Below are 15,050 nucleotides of genomic sequence, written 5' to 3' on the forward strand. Positions count from 1 at the left end.
CCCACCCTTGAGCTTTGCTAGTCTAGACAGCTCAAGAAAATGAATGGCTTGTAACACGTGGTAATTACTGATATTACACGTTTCTGAAAGTTGGGCTACAGTACAGTCTTGATTTTCTGAAGTTAGAGATGTCTGAGAGTGGGTCCTTCTCCCTTTTGTTCATCCTTGCAGCAGGGATATGAGAAACAGGGCCGTGAGAGTTCATCTTGTCTGGGGCTGCATAAAGTACTGAGAGCTTTGTTCGGTCTGCTTTGCTGTCGTGGTTTAAACCCAGCTGGCAAATAAGCACCACTCAGCTGCTCAGTCACCCCCCCCCCCCCCACTGTACAATGGGGACAAGAATCAGAAAAGAATGTAAAACCTGTGGGTTGAGATAAGAACAGTTTAATAACTTAAGTAATGTAAAATATAATACTAATTATATTATGAAAAAATAAAACAGTTGTAATGAAGAGGGGGGAGACAGAAATAAAACCCAAGAAAGGTAAGTGATGTACAATACAATTGCTCTCTACCCACTGACTGCTGCCCAACCTATTCCTGAGCAGCAGTCTGTGGCTCCTGGCCAGTTCCCCCCAGTTGATATGATGTTTTATGGTATGAAATATCCCTTTGGCCGGTTTGGCTCAGCTGTCCTGGCCATGCTCACTCCCAGTTTCTTTTGCAACTCCTCACTGACTGGCAGAGCATGGGAAAATGAAAAGTCCTTGACTTAAAGTAAGCACTACTTAGCAAAAACCAAAACATCAGTGGTACTAGGAGGAAAATTAACTCAATCCCAGAGAAAACCAGGACACTGTCCTCCTTTCTGGCATGGGCTTGCCTTTTATGAACCAGCTGATGGGGAAGCCTCTCTATGCCTTTGGAATCAGAGTATAGCTTTTGCAGATGTCTGTGAGCTGGTTGATGCTCTGTCAATCTAATCGAGAGAAACTTAGTACTCATAAATAGCAGTTCTGTATGGTAAAAGTATTCTTGAGAATTCCTTGTACCCCTGTTACCCATCTCCATTTGTGTGGATGTTTGCTGAACTGTGATTTAAAAATCCAGGAAAGGAGCAGCTGCTTCCTCAAATCATGTACCTGTCTGAAAAGCCTGTACTTCCCTGCAGGAACTATCAATACCTTATTGAGAAACCTAGTGGCTTGCACACACTCACAAAAGGAAGTAGATGCAGGCATGTTCTGTGGAAGGGGAACGCATTCAGCCTGTCTCCCGGCTGAACTGCAGGCAGCAGCGTAGCTGTTTCTTAGATGGTGCATGAGCCCTTATCCTTAATACAAACCAGAGCTGAAACAGAATTGCATGGTGGAAGGTGACGCCACTTTCGACTCAGCTCCTTTGGGTTTTATCTGTGAACTCGTTGCTTAGAAAACTATGATCTCTAGCCTGTCAGTATTTACTGATTTAATCTGATGAGTGCTCTCTTGTCAGTGTCCTTTGGTGCCACTGGGACTGGGTTCACTAGTGAGGGAGTGTGTGGAGGGCTAAGGAGTAGCAATAAGCTTCTCCATACTCCAGCCTGCATTTGTAAGCCTCTGATCTTGTTGCTCAAATATGCCCCCACATATCTAGAGTGAATTTTTTCTAAATGAAGAGCACAGGGTCAACATTTGAACTTCACAGAGTGCTCTTGCCTGGAGTTGTGTCAACACTCATGCTGTCCTAAAATCTTCCTATTGCTCAAAAGGAAAGCTTCCATGGAATATAGACACCTTTGTTTCTGCTTCTAGTGTGGAAATATATCAGCCTACCCGTGGGTTTAGGCCGCTGGATCTCTTCCCTGAGGCAAGAGCTGCTGAAATCTTGCTGTTTCCTGCTGAAGGAAGTTCATAATGTGTGTCTAATTGCATTGTCATTCATAGTGTGACTGATCCCCTACATACACTGTTTCCAGTAGGGCAGTCAGAAGTGGGATTGCAGAAGAAGCACACTAGTGCAGTGCTGTACCTGCCCAGCTAAATCCTGCTGGAGGCACTCAGGGCTCATCCTTCTACCCTGTGTGCTGTTTGGTTGGTCTGTGTTCCCAAGGACCGGAGGAATTACACTGACTCACCTTTCTCTTTGGGGTTTCTTCAACCCTCATCATCCTTCATAGTGATACACACTGATGAAAGAGATTGAGCTGATGAGTTTTTATGTCGTTCTGTAGCAAAACATCTTATTACCTGCCCTGCTGCCTTGATTACAGGAGCTTGCTACAACAGCGTGTTCCACTGCCTTTGCAGAGCAGCTCTGTCACCGGAGCGTTCAGCCCGTGTGAAATTAGACTTGTTCCCAAATACATTTTTTCTGTTCTGAAATCAGTTCAAGGCGTCCTGATGCAAATTTGTGTGTCCTCGCCCATCACCAAATGTGATGAGCACCAGCATTGATTAGTCTCCCGTCCCAAGAAGTTCTGGGACAGCCAGCTAAATGGGTGTTAATTGCTTCTGCAGGTGTGAAGTTCCTGAAGTGATGAGGGGTCTCCTCCAGAGCAGCTTCTTTACCACTGAGAGGTGTCAGACTGGTGTCCCCCCAAGCCAGTGTCTTCTCAGCAGCACTTCACATAATTGGGTGTTTACAACCACATTTTTGCAGCTCATCACCTCTGCATCTGGGCTGCTTCTCCGTGCTCCCATTCCTGATCTTGCAGAACTCTGTTCACAGTTGTGTGGCATTGGCAGTTGAGGCATTAGCGCCTTTGAAAACACCCTTTGCTGTAGCCATGGAGTAGGGAAGGAAGGTCTGACTTGCAGATGAACTAGTAATGACTTAATGGGAAGAGACTTCCAACCACATTCTTAACCATTTTTAGTCACAGGCCATACCTTTCCTCCCTGCCTGTGTCTGCTGCCTCGCCTCCGGAGGATAGTGCTGCAGAGAGCAGGTCATCTGATTGCTCTAGCCATGAGGGTACCTGGAATTGCAGAAGGGATTTTCCAGTAGCCTCTGAAAAAAATGTGTGCTGTTCCTTGCTGAGTAGGGAGCAGTCTCCTTTGATGTTCCAGATGAGTTATGGCAATGGTGCCTTGTTCTGTTTTACAAGGGTCTGTTTGGTGGTGTATGGGGTGTGTTGCCAGCAAAATTCAGCTAAGACTTATTGCTTGGGTCAGAGTAACACCTCATTAAGAGGGTGCTTGTTTGTGACAGAAGTGAACAGCAAGCTCCAGGAATGCCAGGTACTCCTCATTAGAGGTGAGGGGAAAGTCTAGGATGTGCATGTATCTGACCACATGCACAACTCGTCTGGGAGTTTCTGATGTGGTAAAGTCTGTCTCCAAAGCCTGGGAGGACTCTGCTTTTCTGAAAGGAGCATGTTTTTCTAGCCTCTTACCTTTTAGCATGCACTTTTCAGAAGATTTTACATATGGCTTTACACATGGAGCTGCTCCTCGTGTTGATAAAGGCGAGAGAGCTCAGAGAAATGAAGTGCCCACTGTCATCTTTCTACCCTTCTCTCCTACCTTCCTTGATCTTGGTCTTTGATCACCCCCTGCACCCCTTGTGCACATAGCACCTCTCCTCTCCTTTTCATGAGGAGGAGCATTGAGTTGAGTATACTAGACCACAGCCCAGGTACCAGTTGTATCTGTGCTCCTGCAGATGCATCAGGCAGCAAGGGCAAGTGGTGCAGGCTGATCGTTATACCCTGGAGCGGTCTCACATTTTTGGAATACTTAATACTTTAAAAGTTTACAAGCCTACTTGTAAGTGAAGTACCCACTGTCAATTATTAATCCACCTGGCTAGTTCGATATTAATTGCTCCCCAGAAAGGAGCTGCTAGGCTTCATCCTTCTGAAAGAGATGGTGCAGGGGAAATGCCATTGGGTTCATCTGCAGAGATTTCCTTTCTTGTTGGTTTGTCTTTCAAAATCAACACTGCCCAGAACTACAAGAACTCCAGCCTACCCTGCACTTTAAGGGTTTGTCATGGAATTTCTGTTCCCCTGCTGTCCATGCCCTCCAAAGTGCCTGTGTGTACCACCCACAGAGACAGATGGTCTCCCTAAGCTGCTGAACAAATTTTGTGGCCATGAAGGTACTTTTATCTTCAAATGCTAAAAAAGAAAAAAAAAAAAAAAAAATCCACCCCCTCAACCTTTGACATCTGTTTCTTGTGGTGAATGATGAAATATTCTGCAAAGAAGTGAGCTGTGTGCCCTTTGGGGGAAAGGAGTAGGCTCACTTTTTGTTAAAAGGGCTAGGACTTGTGAATTTACAGTTCTCATCTAAGCACAACCAAGTAATATCCAAGAAAACTGGAAGCTAATACTTGACCCTACCCTGAAGGAATAAGGAGGAGTTAACAGGGATCAATGTGGTAGTAAAAAAGTATTTTTTTATCGTTTGTTTATTTATGGCTACAAAACTGAAGGCAATATTTTCACTAATATCTGGATTCCCCCTCCAGCACATGGTTCTGTTAAATGAACTTCTGTGCTTAAATTTCCTTTGCACAGTTTAGGTCAAGTGGGGACATCAGCCTACAGAGCTATTCCTTGGTTGACAGCAGAACAGACCCCTGGCACAGCACTAAGGACCTTGGCTGTGGTTTGGGGGCTGCAGGCTGCTGGCTCTGGCTTGTGCTCCCGAGGCCCTGGTAGAGGTTCATCTGCATCCATGTTGGGGCTGGGTTTTGGATCTCAGATTGGAGTAGCAGATCATGTCCCTGTGGCCTCAGTGCTGTTTGTGGGGTTACTGAGTGCTGGTTGTAAAATGAGGTGGCTCTTGCTTGTGCAAAGCTTGCTGGGGTGGAGCTTTTTGGGGCATGCCCTGTGGTTTGGGGGATCTGTGCAGGGGGAACTGAGCTGTATTTTGGGAGCTGATGTTCCTTTATGTGCAAAGGACTGTTAGTGGCTAACATTGATGCTGCCTCTTGAGGCCTGTCTGCATAGGCTTGCAAGAGAATAACATTCCGAGGTGTTTCGAGAGAAATCCTAGAACAAGTTAAAGCTGCTCTATTGACTCAAATGACAACCTCATTCAAAGTTAATCCCATCCCCTGCTGGGGGTCAAGTAAGAGGTGGTCCTCTTTCCTGAGAGAGCACCCTACCAGGCTGCTGTGGGAACAAGGGCTGAATACTGATGTTTTGTGGCAGCAGCATCCAGATATAAAGTCCTGTTACAGCACTGAAGTTTTGCTGCCTGTAGAAGCTTTGAACACTTTCTTTCTCTTGTTTCCTTGGAATTAAAGTTGTATTTCTTAGCTTTCACCTAAAAAACCCCCAAACCATCAACCAACCCCTTCTCCCCCTCTCAAAAAAACCCTAGTAAGAAAAAGCCCCACCCTTAGTTACTTCATAACTATTAATGTAGCTTAAAGAATGCTTTGGCTAAACACTGGCCTTATTTGATGCATGAACAGGCTTTAAATTATCTTTTGAAAATGCAGACTCTTATGAACTTGCCATACCTGCCAGTTCCTGCATATTTTTTTTTCCTATTTGAGGCTCAGACTAATCAGAGTCATAGCATGCATGTATGTTGGGAAGAGGAAATGCAACCCTGTCATGGATTATGCTGCTCCCAGAGCCTGGAGATGGTAATCCAGGGTATCATATATTGCCAACTTCTGCAGAGTTCCTAGGTGCTTGAGCAGGGCACAAGCTCAAACTGGAAGCTGATGGGTTCCCTACAGCTCAGGGCTTGGAGAGTGTCTGGTATTTCATCCCTTGTGTCTGCACCGAGTGCCCGTCTCACTCTTGCATGCAGGGTAAACTCTTGGTCTTGCTCCTAACTCCTGTGTTCAGAGGGTAAAGCACACCTCGTTGTCACCCTGTCCCCCCAGCTGGTTTGAAACTCCTTAAATCCTAAGTATAACCTCATATGCCTAGAAACTTTTGAAAGAGGTTGCACCTCCCTCAGAAATAGTCGGTATACCCCTCAATTACATAAGTGTTTGATCATAGTTCCACATCACTTCTTAAACTAATGCTGCTGCTGCAAAAAAAAAAAAAAATCCTGTCAACAACCTGATCCTTCCTCACCCCTCCCAAAGAAATCTTGTCTAGTTGCATAGGGATCTGAATGATGGAACTCGTAATTTATATCTCTGTTATCTATGTAGCTTTATAGTTTTGTGTGTGTATTTTTCTCCCTGGGTTATGTTGCCCAGCTTAATTTCTGCAGTCTTTCTAACTGTCCTTCTGGTGCTTAAGAGTTACGAAGGTCTGTGGTGACAGAGGAGAGGTGTTATGGGGGTGAGGGAACCCTCTCATGGCAGAGATGGTTTTTCTACAACTGCTTCTTTACAACTACTTGAAAGGAGGTTGTAGCAAGGGTGGGAGTCAGCCTCTTCTCCCAGGCAACTAGGGACAGGATGAGGGGACATAACTTCAGGCTGTGTCAGGGAAGATTCAGGTTGGACATCAGGAAGAATTTCTTCGTGGAAAGGGTTGTCAATCATTGGAATGGACTGCCCAGGAAGGTGGTGGAGTCACCATCCCTGGAGGTGTTCAAGAAACGACTGGATATGGCATTTAGTGCCGTGGTTTAGTTGACACGGTAGTGAAAATGTTGGACTCAGTGATATCAGAGGGCTTTTCCAACCTAAACGATTCTGTGATTCTGTTTCACAGAAAGCAGTCATACTGCTGCCTGCATGAAGGCAGCAGTGCCCATGAGTTGCAGCAGCCTGCAGGAGCACTCCTTTGTGGTGCAGAGCTCTGTCTTCAAAAGTGTGCTCCTCTGCTGAGCTTGGGGAAAGGAGAGCCTCCAGTCCTTGCTTCTCCTCCCCTATCCAGCTGATCTACAAGGGACCAGCCGTGGCTGAAGCATGAAGGATAGGTCTTGGGCACCCCAGGACATGTCTCTGAAGATTCAGAGCTGGACAACGTGTACCAAATGGATGGCAGCTTATTGCTGTGGGCTTGGTGTAGAGTCCTATCTCCAGCTGTGAGACTGGATTCTCTAAATTATTGTCTTGAGCCATGCAGATCTTGTTCCACAAGGCTCCTTGGCCTCAATAGTCTGCTCAGCTGTGGCAATGTTAAACGTAAGATTGACTTCAGAAGTGTCCCTGACTCCTTCAGTTTGGTTACGGGTCTGCATTGAGTTGGGAGCAGACAAGTGGATCCTCTTGGACTGCTGGCAGCTGGATGCAACACCCGCAGGTTCCTGGGGAAGCAACTTGTCTGTGCTCTGACACCCGTGTCTTTCTGGTGTGCATGTGTCCCCCACGCTGTGCAGGTTTGTGGGGACAGCTCAGCAGCAGCTTCTTCTCATCTTTTCACTTAAGTTGTCCACTTTGTGCTCTCACTGCTCCGGTTCCCAAACTGCCAGTTTGCTCAATAGATGAAGGAAACCTTTCACAGCTTTGGTTTCACTTTAGTGTAAGCAGACAGTAGTTGGTGGTTTTATTTTGGTTGTTTGGTTTTTTTCTTTCTTCTTATAAATAAGCAAGTTAGTATTCTCACTAGCTCCCTTGAGGGTACCCTGACACTTTGCAAAACCAAGTCATGGAGGCAAATGCTTGCTGTGCTAGCAGTGCACTTGGAAAGCCCCTTTCTGAGTTCTAGCTCGTGGATCCAATAGCTGCTGCTCTCCAGGTCTGACTGAACATACTAGTGGCTCCTGAGGGTGGTGGGTTGGGCTTGAGGTGTGGATGTCTGGCCAGGTGTTGTTTTGGTTCAGTGTCTGGGACATGGCAGGTACATGGCCAGGCACAGGCAGCTCCTTTGCTCTCATCTTTCTTGTCTGTGTTACAGCAGACCCTGGGGCAATGAGATGCTGGTAGCAAGTGCTCACTTTCTGTGTGATGAGAAGGTAGCCTGTTTGAATGTGTTGTATGTGTTCAAAGGGCAGTGGGTGTCTCTAGTTTGAGAGCTGTTGAGGCATCTGCATGTGGTTATTGGTGTCTGAGGAACTGATTAAAATCCAGCTCAAGTTGTGAGTGCCTGAAAGCTGCTGTTGTGCACTGGCTAATACATGAGCTGTACCATTTGGATTTAGTGGTTCTGCAAGGTATCTGTGTGGTGGGTAAGTACTTGGCAATACCTCCCCACACACACAGTTCCCCCTGGGGAGGTGGTCTTGGTGTAAGAGGATGCGGGTGGTTTGCTTTGGAGCCTGTTCTCCTGGCAGCAGCTTCCTCAGCCTTCTGGGGGAGAAGTTTGTTGCACCGTGTGTTTAGGCTTTCACAAGCTGCTCTTTCAGATGCAGCTCCTGAAGCTGCTTTTGTTGTAGATTCACATACCCATCCCAGCGGGTGGGCTGAGGCAACTGGTGCAACGGACCTCTACCACAAGTTAACAAACTCCCCTTTGCTATTCCATGAGGGGCTGGAAGGCTGGTTACCTAGGCTGACCCATTGCAATAAGGCATCCTAGAATTGTATGCAGCGATCCTGGAAAGAAGCTTAGGCTCAGCAAGGGCTTTAATCTTTCTTTTCTTGAGAAGAGAGTCCCTTGCCTTCCATAGGAAACTCTTCTGGTGCTCCAGAACCTCCATTGTTTCTAAAACTCATCTTAGACTATTGCAGCTTATTCCATTTTCTATCTGTTGAATATGATGTTGGAGGTAATAAGTGTCCTTGTGATCTTTGCTTCCCTCAGTACTGTATACTGTGAAATGAAATGTTCACTCTCTTACTGAGGAAGAGAAGTGTGGTGCTGTCACAGCATCTGATCTCAACACGGCGACTGCCCTTTCCTGATAAGTCATATGATTGGACCTTTTGGACCACTCTTCAAGTGAGGATTGTGCTCTCCTCCTTTTCCTCCTCCCTTTATGTTACCAGTGGTGTCTTGGGGTTTTTTTGCTAGTCAGTTATACTAGCTATCACTTTCAGCTGTTGGAAGTGGAAGCAAGGGCAAGTGTGGCTGTTGGGAAAGCATTCATCAGAATTTGAAGTCATACCAATAAAGGTGACTCAGGAAAACATTCAGCCTGTGTACTGGTACCCTAAAGACCAGTTAACTTCCTGAAGTATCAGGCTTGGAAGTTTCTCCGAAGGAGAATTGCAGTGGGAGCGTGCCTGTGGGTTTACTGGGGTTTTATAGCTGCTTGCTAAAACTTAGTGCTCTGTACTTCTGTAGCAGCATCATCTTAGTACTGGCCAGGGAATACTTTTATAGGGTTCTTCAGGAAGGCTTAAATAAGTAGCTTGTTTGGGTTGTATGATGTAAAGGAGTTGATTTCCCCCCAAACCCCAATTTTGGTCATACCCTCCTATAAAATCCTCTTTTTTTAAAAAAATACATCTTCTCATCCAAATTAAAAGATTCAAATGTAAAAACTATGTGAGTAGTAGACTTGGAGTCTTTCTTTTTCCCCATATTGTAGGGTTTTGGCTAGGCTGCTTTTGAGGAAAACAGACAAAAAAAACCCAACCTGAAAATGAATCCTGCTCTCCTCCTCTCATTCAGAAAATTTGTATGTTGAAATCCCTTCTACATCAGCAGTGAGCTATTGTATCACTCAGCTGGTGTGTTGGTTCTGGGTTTTGTCTTGCAGAACATGAGACTTGTCATGGGGTATCTGTTGAAGAGCACTGTGTCTTGGACAGCACAGGGCAGAAAAGGGGAGATCTACAGCTAGAACCTGGGCTGGTGCTCTCTTTAAATTTCCAGCATTCTTGTGACAGTTGTTCAGATGTCCACTCTTGGAGACAGATGAGGACGCACTTTAAATTCCTGTTCTTTTATTTTCATGTTTTTGAAAAAGGCCAAAAGGAGAGAGAACAGATGGAGACTGGTCATCGCAAAGCTGTGGGACAAACCTGGTGTGTGTTTTGGTTCTATAGAAACTGTGCCATTACTGGATGGATGTTCACTTCCTTGGGGGCAGCAGATGTGCTTCCATCACAGTGACAACCTGTTACTATGCCAAGGTTTCCTTCCCTTCCCTCATAAAGGCTTGACCTTGTGAATTCTTCTCCCTGCCTCACCAAATGCCAGAAGTATCTAAAACAAACTTGCTGTGTCCTGATGCCTGTTCCAGAGAGGGTGAGGATTGTGCTTGCCTGTCTTAGCCAAGTGGAGACTTCAGTTGTGGTTGTCTGACAAGAAAATGTGGTTTTCCTGTTCCTAAGGGCTGCGGTCCTGTTCTCTTGAGTGTACCAAACTGAAATGCTGTTGTAGTTACAACGATCAAAAGGCATTTTTCTGCTCTACTTGTTTGGCCGCAGCTGCCGAAGAAATTCCTTGTCTTGGCATCTCTGCTGAGATCTGACTGTGGCTCTGTTTACTAGAGAGGACAAAACTGTAGCTAAGGCATTGGTGCTACTGTCAGCACTGCATAGTGCTTCTGCATGACCTTGGTCCTCTCAGGAGCCTCACTCCAAGGTGTTGCTTGGGAAGCACAGCGAGTACCAAATCCCATTCATTCTACCAGCTCAGGGCCCCTGGTGTGGGAGTGCTGCCCAGGGGGCATCTGTCTGGGCAGCCTGTGCTGACCTTGCCCATACTATGGTAGGCAGAGCAGGGAAGCAAGTCTATGTAGAGGATGGTGGAAATACCTTCTCAGTAGGGATGTTGGCGTGGGAAGCATTTTGACCTTCGATTGTCTATTTCCAGTTTTATTTCTAAGGCTTCAATCCTAGCAACTTTGCTCTGGAAAAACAATAAAACATGAAAGTCCAGACACTGGAGCCCCAGCTCTGCGTCAGTGCTCTAGCAAAAGAGTATGAGAAGGAAAGGGGATTTTCTAGGAGGGAGATGTGATTGTAAGGTAGGAGAAGGCACAGAAGTCTGTTGGGTGTGAGCTGACAGCACTGCTAGGGAGTAAGAGGTGTTGTGGATGAGCAGCTCAGCACTCCAGGAGAGCTCAGCATCTCTTGCACTAGATAAGCTTGATGCAGTTGTAGACTGGACTGGAGACAGCTCGTAAGGCAAAGCCAGCTCTGTGTGGAAGGCTGCTTTGTGCAATCCTTTCTTGGCTCTTCTTTGAGGTGCCAAACTTCCCAGCTGGCTGTGGCATAGATTTTATGTGCCCAGAGACCTTGGCTTGTTTTGATGCTGTGTCTGTTTTGAAGAACGTTAAAAATATGTTGTTTGGAGGAGAGGAGTCTGTGTTGGGAACCACTTGATTAAATAACCCCAGGCTTCCCCAGCCCTCAATTAGCACAGCAGTCATCAAGCCTCTCTGACTATCCCTGTGTGTTTTAGGTGTGTGGCTCACTCTAAACCCTGATGCTGCAAGATTTGCATCCATGGCAAGGATACTCTGGTAGCAAACAGCTCAGCTCTTTCTGGATGTGTGTATATATCTGTTGCAAAAGCATGGGGCACTCCTCTTCCTTAGAAGATTAGCAATGTCTAGCTGATGGTTGGTATAGTACCATGACAGGCCACATTTCTAGCTTAGCAGGAAAGTACAAAGCTGGTAAAACCATGTCAGTGACAGGTGCTGCAGCCTTCTGGGCTTCACCTCAGTGTGTCCTGTGGCAATTTTGGGCATAGGGGTGTGGCTTCAATTTTTAATCTTTTTTTTCTTCTCCTGATTTTTTTGGTTTTGTACTAACTCTGTCCCACCACTTCAGGAAACTCAAACCCCTTTTTCTAGAAACCAGCAGTGTCCAAAGCTAGTATTTTGATTAAAACAGGCTTCTTCCCTTGTGCTTTGCTTCAGTATAACACTTGTTCGTTTTCCCGTAAATCCTCTAAAAAAAGCCAATTCCAGTATTGGTGTAGTTGTGTCACAGAAGGCACATAAAAAGTCAAAATGGCCTCTGAGTTGCAGCGTATGGCAAGACCTCAAATATTCAAGTCTCTTGTAGTAGCAAGTACTCACACAAAACTCCTCCTGACTTAGCTTTTCGAGAGAAAAAAAAATAGTTGCTGCCTTTGTGTCACATAGTACCCTTCTCCGCTTCCTTGGATGCCCTGTAAAAGTTAATTCATTACTGTTTGTGAAGGACTCTGCATTTCTCCGCTGCCAGATGCCACTGAGGCACCCCGTGCTTCTGTGGGGTCTGTTTGTTTGCTTTCCCTTTTGGCAGCATGCTGTGGCATGGCTTTTTTCAAGGGAGTAAAAATAATAAATAAAAAAGCCCCACCCTCCAACTACACAAAAAGCAAAGCAACAAAGTGTGTAGAGCCTTACTGATACTGCCTACAAGGAAAACTGTGTTCCCAGTAGACCTGTGCAAGAGATTTTTTTTCTCATGTCATAAACTTTGAATTTGAACTGTTGCATGAAAATGCTTTTTATGTCCTGATTTTTGTGCTCTGCCCATGGTGGGGTGGGGTTGGAACTAGATGATCTTTAAGGTCCATTCCAACCCAAGACTTTCTATGATGATTTCTATGATATGGTTTTCCCGTGTTCTGTTAGCTTGTTACAGTGCCTGAAATTTATTGGGCTTCCAGGTCCTCTTGACGGGACCTGAGAAGGATCCTTACTCTGACCTTTTCCATGGAAGTGATTAAGTATCGAAACTTTCTGTTTATTTTCTTCCTGCCCCTCCCCATTCTTTCGAAGATGTGAGTGCAAGGAAAGCCTGTTTGCTGAAGCGCGGTGTGAATGAATGCAGTGACCGACACAGTGCTGAACTCTTCCCGAGACAGTGCTGCAAGGAAACAGCTTCCGTGGGCCTCGGGAAGGCTGCCAGTTTCCATTCCCATCAGAGGTGGAGTGTGGATGGAGAGGAGCCTTCCTACAGCCACTCCACTTTGCTCACAAGGCAGCAGTGGATCTGCCCTGCAGTGGAAAGTCCAAAAGCCCTGAGTTTGTGTTGGGAGACAGCAGACTTCCTTAGTGTTTTACTTTGCTCCCTCCGGGCTGCTCTGCATGCCTATATGCCCGTGGTTACCCTCCTTCTTATGTGTTGTGTTGCACAAGAGCATTGGGGAGCCCTCCTGCCGTGTTTGGGGTGCTGTGGCTGTTTGGGGCGGGGGCTTCTTGTTGCTTTGCAGCGCCTGCGTGGGGCAGGGCTGGCTGTCCTGCACTGTGCAGGGTGAGGCTTCCCCTTGATGTGGGTGAAGAGATTGAGCAACACAGCCCAGAACGCTCTGATTCAGCCTTCTCCTCACTGTGACTTACTGCAATGCTTCTAATTTTCTTGTCTGCAGTTTCTTCTCTTTAATTTTTTTTTCTGTAACAGGATTTGAAGAGTCACAGTATAGCTGTCTTTCTAACCTGCACACTTAGGGTGGACTACATGGGAGACAGAAATGGGCTGGTAGAAATTCTGGAAACTGATGTTTAATTACAGTTCTCTTCCCAGAGAGCACAGCTTCTGTGTGATTGGGGTTTCTCATCTGTGGGACTGAACCTATACTGGATTTACATCAGCAACAAGTACCTGGGCTTTAATTTTCTGGGCAATGATGGTTGCTTGCTGCAACATAAAACGTTATTGTGTTTGGATGTTGTTTTATGTGCCAATGAATTGGTGGGGTAGGTTATTTAATGAGGGGATGGAAGGGATACTAGGTGGGGAAGGCTGGCATCCTGATGATAATACTGTCTGTGGGGTCCAGGAAAAATGTGTATGTATAAAAATGAATTATTGTCTCCTGTGATGCATTGTGTTTTGTCCTAATAAAGCTAGCTGGTCAGTGGAGCACCTCCCAAATATTTCCTACTTCTGGGATGGAACTTCCAATCCTGGTTGTAATGAGTGCAGTGTATTAGCAGAGTATAACTGTTCGGTTTTATCTTCTTGTTTTCAGTTTTTCAAACATCGTGTTTTGAGATGAAAGTCTATGGAGTTTTATCTTCCTGGGAAACGGACGTGGAAAAACTTGATCATGTTTAAATGCAGTCAGAAGGGGGAATGTGTGCTGCTGCCACGTGACTTCTTTTATGAAATTTTGTTTATAAGCTGCAGCAAATTCACAGTAGAAATCAGAAGTATGGCCAGGAGAAATAAAACAGCTTCCCTTTTGTTCTGTGTTAGCGTCTCTGTGTGTGGCACTGGGTCAGTTTCTACTACTTCATTAAAGGAAAATTGTTTCCTTGGTTAAGTGGCTTTTTATCTCATATCAGCAGCTGAGTGCTTAAGTGGAGTTGCTTCTACCAAACCTAAGATGAGGAAATATGAAGGAGTGGCACCTGAAAGGTAAAGCTTCTTTAAGATGCCCTAGCTGGATGCAAAAGACCCTACCAAAGAGTCCTAAAGATGGAATTTGCTTCAAAAACTAAATTCATCATCTTATAGGTACAGAGCTAATCAAATGTGTGGTCATGTACCATAATACTGACTGATGAAGCTACACAGTGAACAAGTCTGGGTTTGTTCTTCTTTCTCAGAATCTCTTGAATGGACTGGCATGAGTGCTTAATTCACTGATCAGTGGGAGGGGACAGTCAGAGAATTGAGGATGGTGGGGGGGGTTGTTTAAATTACTGGGGTGTGATGCAGAAGTTTAATATTAGCACAAGGAACAGGAAAACTTAAATTGCTCCTCTGGGAGCACACCGTGGTAGTGCTGAGAACTGAATTTTGGTCTTAATTTGTTGGTGTCTTATTTTCCCACGTTACCATCCTTGTAATGTTTTCTTCTTATGTTGTAACATGTGAGAATACTCGGTTGCTTTCCTTAGGAGAAGCTTTGTTGGGAAGTGGCAGCAAATTAATTGGCAACAAATGTGTTGGCAGTTCCCTTTTCATTTTGAACCCACAAAAATTATATTAAGTGTGGGTCCTTGGCAAACTCCAGTTGGCTGAATCGGTGATCTTGGTGATTTGCTGAGAGTACTGCTGCCAGTCGGTTGCCACGCTGAGGCAGGGAGCCAGAGCAACGGGGAGAGAGCTGTGTCCTGGATCCCACGTGTGCATTGGCAGTGTTAAACATCATAGCTCTGGCTTGTTTTGAAGTACTGTCCTATTTGTTGGTAACAGTGCCTACAGACATTTCTCTCTCTGTTGTCAAAATGATTGCAAAGGAAGATACCTCTGGGTTGAGTCTTTCCTGCTGCTGGCGCGTGTGCTTGTTTTGCTTCCATGTGTCATCGTTTTATGTGGAGGCATCCCTTCAAAGGGATGGAGGGAGTGTCACTGCTCCTTATTTTGTCCCTAGCCTGGGATTTAACGAGCAATACTGAGGTAATCTGTCTCTGGCAGTCATACTCCTCAGGCAGCGATCTTATCTTGCTGTGAAAGCTGAAGAGATCGCACTCTAG

General features: G+C 45.6%; 1 protein-coding gene across 3 annotated transcripts in view; it reads left to right on the forward strand.

Moving 5' to 3' along the window:
* VANGL1 (VANGL planar cell polarity protein 1) overlaps positions 1 to 15,050 on the forward strand; it is a 46,824-nt gene that overhangs the window by 17,979 nt on the left and 13,795 nt on the right. The gene's annotated exons all lie outside the window — the stretch shown is intronic.

This window comes from Pipra filicauda, unplaced genomic scaffold, assembly GCF_003945595.2.
Source record: "Pipra filicauda isolate LSUMZ 115617 unplaced genomic scaffold, ASM394559v2 scaffold69_size3009148_pilon, whole genome shotgun sequence".
NCBI lineage: Eukaryota > Metazoa > Chordata > Aves > Passeriformes > Pipridae > Pipra > Pipra filicauda.